Here is a 6,759-nt window from a genome sequence, read left to right on the forward strand (position 1 = left end):
CAACGAAATTCATGTCTACGCCACTTGAGTGTGGTAGTCTAAATTGTAGATGGCTTGGCTGCTGATCGAGGGGGTTCCAGCTAACTTATCAAAATCCGGAGCAATCCGACAAGTACCTAGTGATCCCAAAGAAGTCATCGTCACTCCTCCATTGTGGATTCATGAAGGCAGGAAGCCCACGGCTCTCGCTGGTTTTGTTTACTGCTGCAGGTCGTTGGGGGGGGGGGCTTGGAGTTCAATGGGCCACGCGTATCCCGGGAGTCGACTCCACCGACCGCCAGTGTTGGATTCGCTGTCACGGAGACACGACTCACCCACCGCGATCGCCTCCGTAGGAATTTCAATCCGGTGCTTTGGTATCTCGTGCACAGCCGTGCTATTTGTGCCAAATTTTGCACGGTTCACAATAAGCGATACGTGTTCTTTGCGCTTCAACAACGGGAGAATAGTGGAACGGACAGCGAGTACTTTTAAAGCCGTTAAGGAAATAGTGTTCACTTAAATATACCTACGATGAAAAGCTTTCCCGACGATCTCGTCCGATGAATTCTCTTCTGGTTCTCCTCCGGGTCAGGTTTTTCTTAGCTCTTAGTTTTTGATGCTCGACTCGTGTATCTAAACGTGGGTCACGGATATCCTGACGCGATGGATAACCTGAGAAGAATACCTTCAACTTACCTGGACCTTGTTTTTTGTGGATATTTCTTTTTTTGCGTGGAAAAAAATGCTTTGCATGTATCGCTATGTAGAGATGCTCGCTTATGATCTTCTATCCGTTCATTTGTTCGCGTGCAGTGATGGGCTACTTTTCAAGTTCAACATTTTGTATTCTCGTTCCCGGCCATTAATTTGGTTGCAGCATGATACTATTTTGGTGGTAGTGTCGCTTATAATTTAATTTAAACGTGAAATTACCAGGATAGTGAATGTTTCCGGATAGTGTTACTCGGTTTAGCGAGGTTACCCTTCAACCAGCATCGCAATTCGGATTTACTTATATCCTTTGATGATGATTCCACTGTGAACCATATTGCGGCTATCTACGTGCTTAACTTATCCACGTGAGAGTTAATGCATTGTGCTTCTTGCCGGAAGTCTGCATACCGCTGGAGTGCATGGACGATGCTTTGGTTGTTGGCCAGCCATTAGATACTTGGAAAACTTCAGCCAGGAAACCGGTGAGAGCATAATTTATTATTATTATGGTCATCTTCAGTTCCCTAGCAATATCACAATCCTCATTACCGTATTATTATTTCGTCAAGCCTTGTTTGATGGTCACTAGATTTATGATTTTTCATTTATTCCACATTCTAAACAATAAATTTTCCACTATTTCACCTGCAACTGTTGCATAGGTAAAAGAAGCAGATGCCTCAGAGACGAAGTTAAAGGCCATAAAATGCATTTTGTAAATTCACCAACCTTTGTGCCGCTGCTATCATTTTTACAATGTCGACGTTGCTGCTTTTATCCATTTTGCCCATGGAGCCGAGTTGAATTTCTTAAAGCAATGTGAAATTGCGTACTGTCTGTCTTTAGTCATTTGGCGATAGCTTTTAATGAAATCTCACCGCTTCATGACCTTTCGCACCCTCCTGTCTGTTAACCTCTTGGTCGTTGGCCCTTGGCTTGATATTCAACACTAAAGGCTTTCGTTTTCCTTGTGTCCACCCGATTCTTCTTCAGTTTCTGTTTTTTTCCCACGTTTTGATTAGGTCAGTCTCTTGCATGCTTGTTTCGTCTTGCCTTTTTTATCTTTGAGCTTAAATTAAACCACTTCCCGGTTCGCTATAGATCAAAGCCAGAAGATAAGGACATTTATATGCTATTTCTGAGGCAGTGTGAGCCGTCATTTTTTACATTTGCAGTTATCGAGCAACTGTAGCATTAACGTTAGCAAGTTTTAACGATACCTCAAAACTGTTACCAGCTATTCGGCGCTGAGCGAATGTAAACAATCGAGACTGATATTAATTTTAAAATGTATCAAAAATAATGTAATCAACCTTGATTTGTCTTAAAATAAAGAAGAATATGTCTTTTCCGACTTACAAAACGCATCGCATACCCCAGATGCAGGAAATAAAAGTGACTATACTTATGTTTCTTTTTTAGGCTAAACTTTCAAATTCGGAAATGAATTAATTAGTGAGCTTCCCTGTTGATAGAGTTTATTAACATCCACTCCAATCGTTACTTCTATATGCTCATTATGGCTCATTGAAAAATTGCAAATAAATAAAAAATTGTCTCTCTTAGTTTTATTTTTCTTTCGGGGTAACTGTAGGACTAGATAACGTTTAAACGTTTTCTTAAATTGGCAACAAAACATACGTTATAAAAATAAAATAAAATAATTTCTACCTCTTATTGTGCAAGATGAATGCTGTAGACGTATTAGTATTCCCTAGGCTGAGTTGCAAACTTCATGAAGTTGACAAAGCGACTAAGTTTACGGTGCGTGGAGTCATTTATTTCACTGGCGTGTCCACATTTTTGAAATTTTCATAAAAAATAAAACAGGACTAAGAAAAAATTATCTTTAGAATGACGAATAATAAATTTTAGCGTACAAGCCCATTTATAAATATGTAAAGTAAAACGGCACATCTATCTGACGCCGCACAGTGGTCCCAAATCGAAAAAAGCTGGCCAAAAGTTGTTTTTTCGAAAATTTTCAAGGAATGATTGAACCTTATTTTCGGATTCTACAGGATATGGTCTACAAAATACACTACTAAGTTAGTATTTTTGTTCATCAGAGCGGCTGCTGTGATCCGTCAAACATGGAGCATTCACCGTAAAAATCACAGTTGCGTGAAATCGGTCGATTTTGAGGAAGTTCAGCGTCATGCAGGACAACCTTTGCGCGATATATTTGGCCAAAAACATTTTTAACTACAAACATAAACATTATTACATAGTGGGACATAAATTTTATTCGGATTTTACTATGTTTACTATTTTATATATATTTTGTAACTTTTAGTGTTTTTTACCCGAATTTTCAAATAAAATGTACAATATCGTTTAGAAAGGCACGTGAATGCACGGTGTCTTTTGCACCAATACAAAGGGAAAAGTATATGCAACGCAGTAGTGAAGAAAATTTTTGCTACCAGTTGCTACTCCGACCTCAGCATTGATTTAACTATAATGATGCAATGCGCTGACGCGGGCGGCGGCCTGGCTGGCGCGTGGTAGGGCTCGAGGAAATCCAGTATTTATGGGTGTTATTCAACATTGTTGGATATTTTATTTCTACAAAAAATATTTACCCTATGAATAAACATCTCTTGTCATACGTAGAACGTTTTATCATTAATAGTTTCCATTTGACCTTACCTTTTATTTACGCGTGCCCATGCTCTGATAAAAATTGCTTAAGGACTCGAGCGGAAGGATATATTTATGGAACGAAAGTTCGCAGCTGTACTTATAGTAATCCTCAAAAACATGAATGCATTCAAAACAAAAAAGAATCCCTCAAATGCTACTCCACCCTTTCCTTCCGTTAGACGGGTTAGTTTTCGCCCTCACGCGGCACATTGTCCCTCTGTCGCCTCCTTAGCGGCCCCCTCAACCACATGCAGGGCAAACGACGGCCGAAAAGGCCTAGGCTATTGATTGCGCCCATCGGGAAAACACAACCACCGCTCTCTATACACTTATTATGAATTGCACTTTGGCCACCGGGGATGAACGGAGTAAGCCTTTTCACCTTTCAAATGTGATATTTACTAGAAAATATAGATAATAGCATCGCGAACCTCACACTGTGGAACCCCCAAATTACTTCTAGACATCGCTTGCCCGAAATTTTCTCGCCAAAACTCAGTTTTACTCAGATTTTGCCAAACGAAAGACGTGAAAGTTAGTTTCCTCAAGCGTGAAGATCGAGTCTTGAAAAATTCGAGTATCCTCGAACTTTTTAAAGAAGACTTGTGGGGTTAAAGAAGAGTGCCCATAGTGTTTTAGTTCGATAACTCTGAAAATTTTCACGCGTCTTGAGATGCATGAAAAATTTCTTGAAAGTGGAAAAGGGTCCGTATCGTTTAAAAACCAATACTTATTGGATTGCTGGAGCAACAGGATAGAGTTAGATGAGGACGTTAATTCAAAAGTTATCCTAAAAAAATTGCGGAGAAGTGTTTTTTCTCTCAAATTATCTTCGCCGTTGGAAGGAAAGAAAAAGAAATGACAGGTTTTTTAGAAGAAAGTTCGCTGACTGCCTAAATGAGAAGTTGAAATTTCCTCCGCCTTTATTTAAACAATTTGAGAAGTCCAGTGAAAGGGCCTAGAGATGGAAAACGGAGGATCTTAGAGCTAGCACATCGTCAGTAGAGCATAATGAGTTATCGAAGCAAAGGTGATGAGTTCGTGGCGAAAATAATAAATGAGGTGACAACAACCACTCTCTCAAGAGCGCGGCGAGTGTTATCAAAATGGAGAGCCAAGGATGTGAGGCAAAGTAAAATCTCCCACGAAGAAGCCCTTTCCATGATCGTTTCTGGTAATTTCACGAAACATCAGTACTTGCTCCTCCGACGGACATCTAAAGAAGCTGCCCTTCCTATTGTCCACTTGTCTGAGGAGGCAATGGAGGCGAGGAATAAGGACATAAGAAGATTCAGGGAGCATCATGCAAGGAAATTTTCCTGGATAGCAACGAATGAGGACCTGTTTAAAAGATTACTCCTAACTTCAGATGCAATGATATCAAGTATTTCTAAGGCTCACAGAAGTAAATTACTTCAATTACCAGTCGCGGTAAAGAGTTTATTAATCCTGGAAGAATTGAGTGGATGACGACTGTGATGAGGATTTGTCGGATAGTGATCATGAATGTATTTAAATTTTTTTCGTAACAATGACTGAGAAAGATAAGGAGAAATATTAACTTATTTTTTTGATAATTAAAAAAGCCCAAATTAATGAAAATCTCATTTAATTTTTCGTACCAAATCATGTGCTCGTTAAATTGATGCCTCACTTCGTAAAGAGCTTATTGCAAGCGTATCAATAAATTTGGCGTTTAACTTGAGTTATAGGAGTTATGAAATATTGTTTTATAACATTTTAATGATTGTAATAATGCCTCCGTTGAAACTTGTGAAATACGGAACCCCGTTTAAAATTGCTTCCAAATCCATTGGCACGTTACAAGGAACTATAAAATTGTCTACTTAATTAGAATTAGATATTATAATTTTTAAACAATTAATGCAGTACAATAATATTAATAATATACTTATAATATAAATTTCCAATTAATATTAACTTATTTTTCGTATCAAATACGATCAAACATATGAGAAAGTAGAAAATGTTCTCTTGGTTCATTCAAAATAAGTTGTTCAAAATTTGTCCAAAAATAAACAATGCAGTCATTTTATATGCATTTATGTATGTTTTAAATACCTAATTCAGTTTTATGATATGTATAATTTTAATTTGCTATCACCAGTATAATCTCAAATTCCAATGTTAAAAAAATTAATTGTTTAAACAAAATGTGAAATAGCAATAAAATTATTGCAAATACATAAAACATAGTTATAAATTCAGAATAAGCGGGTCAAAAACAATAAGAATAGACCTTTAGGTCAAATATATACATAATAACAACGGCGTAATTAATTTTGGCCAGCTTTTTTCGATTTGGGACCACTGTGCGCCGTCAGTAGAGAACTTTTGAAGAACTTTTCTTAAATTGAAGTTGCCCTTTCACCAGCGTAAATCTAAGAGAATTGCTATTGTGATGGTCTTTGGTATGGTTTCCACCGAGTTCGTAGACCCCTTCATTTGTGTCTGTTTCAACACAATCCTGATTGGCAATGTTCTATAGTCAGTTTTTCGACCGCCAGCAGTCAAGATGCTCATATTTGTGAGCTTTCCATAGTTCATAGGATAAGAAATGGCTTCTTCATTGCAATCGGTTGGGATTGAGGAAAATTAATTATTAATCCCTCATTTCACTTTCGCCGTAATCATCGCCTATGAATAGATGAATAGTTCTCGGGCTTTCCACCGGGTAATAAAATCCTTCTCCGAGAACTTTTCATCCAACACCTACGCCGGGAAAACAGCCGATTATATTTCATCGCCTATGAATATTGGAGAGAGATTTATGGGAACGAACCCGGTTTAATCCGGTGCCCTTTCTAATGCGAAGTATTGGAGACAGAAGTCAAGCGCTAAGAAATTGACTATTCTTTTCGAGCATGTTCCGTAGGCGTTTAAATCAGAGAAGGCTTCGTTTTCGCCTTCCATCATATTTCTACCTCTCGTAAGTCAAAAGTTGAAAAAAGGATGAATATATATGATTTCTGGACTCTGAAACCGTAAGCTGGGCATCGTTTTTATCTCTACCTCCATTGCTTGAAGTGATAGAGAGAGTAACGCTGTGATTGACATCTCCGCCTGTATCCATAATTAGTAATTTCTGGTATTAATAACCAATACATCATGTTCTTTATTTGAAATTTGTTCGAAAGGACGAATTGCAGTGGAGACTAACGTTAACGCTGTCTGCTGCATGATATATCTTTCTCAAAAGCTATTACTAGAGACCTTATCGTATAAATTTCAGCTTTTTTTAGTCTGATCTTCAAGTTTAAAAAGCTAGGTTTTTTTAAGGTGATGAGATGATATCAACTTAACGCTTTCTAACCCAGAGCTGTTTCTGGGAGAAATCAAATTTCAAGATTTTTCATTTTGAAAACTTGAAAATTTTACTCTCAATGATAATTATCT

Source organism: Ischnura elegans, chromosome X (assembly GCF_921293095.1).
Source record: "Ischnura elegans chromosome X, ioIscEleg1.1, whole genome shotgun sequence".
In the NCBI taxonomy this organism is placed as follows: Eukaryota; Metazoa; Arthropoda; class Insecta; order Odonata; family Coenagrionidae; genus Ischnura; species Ischnura elegans.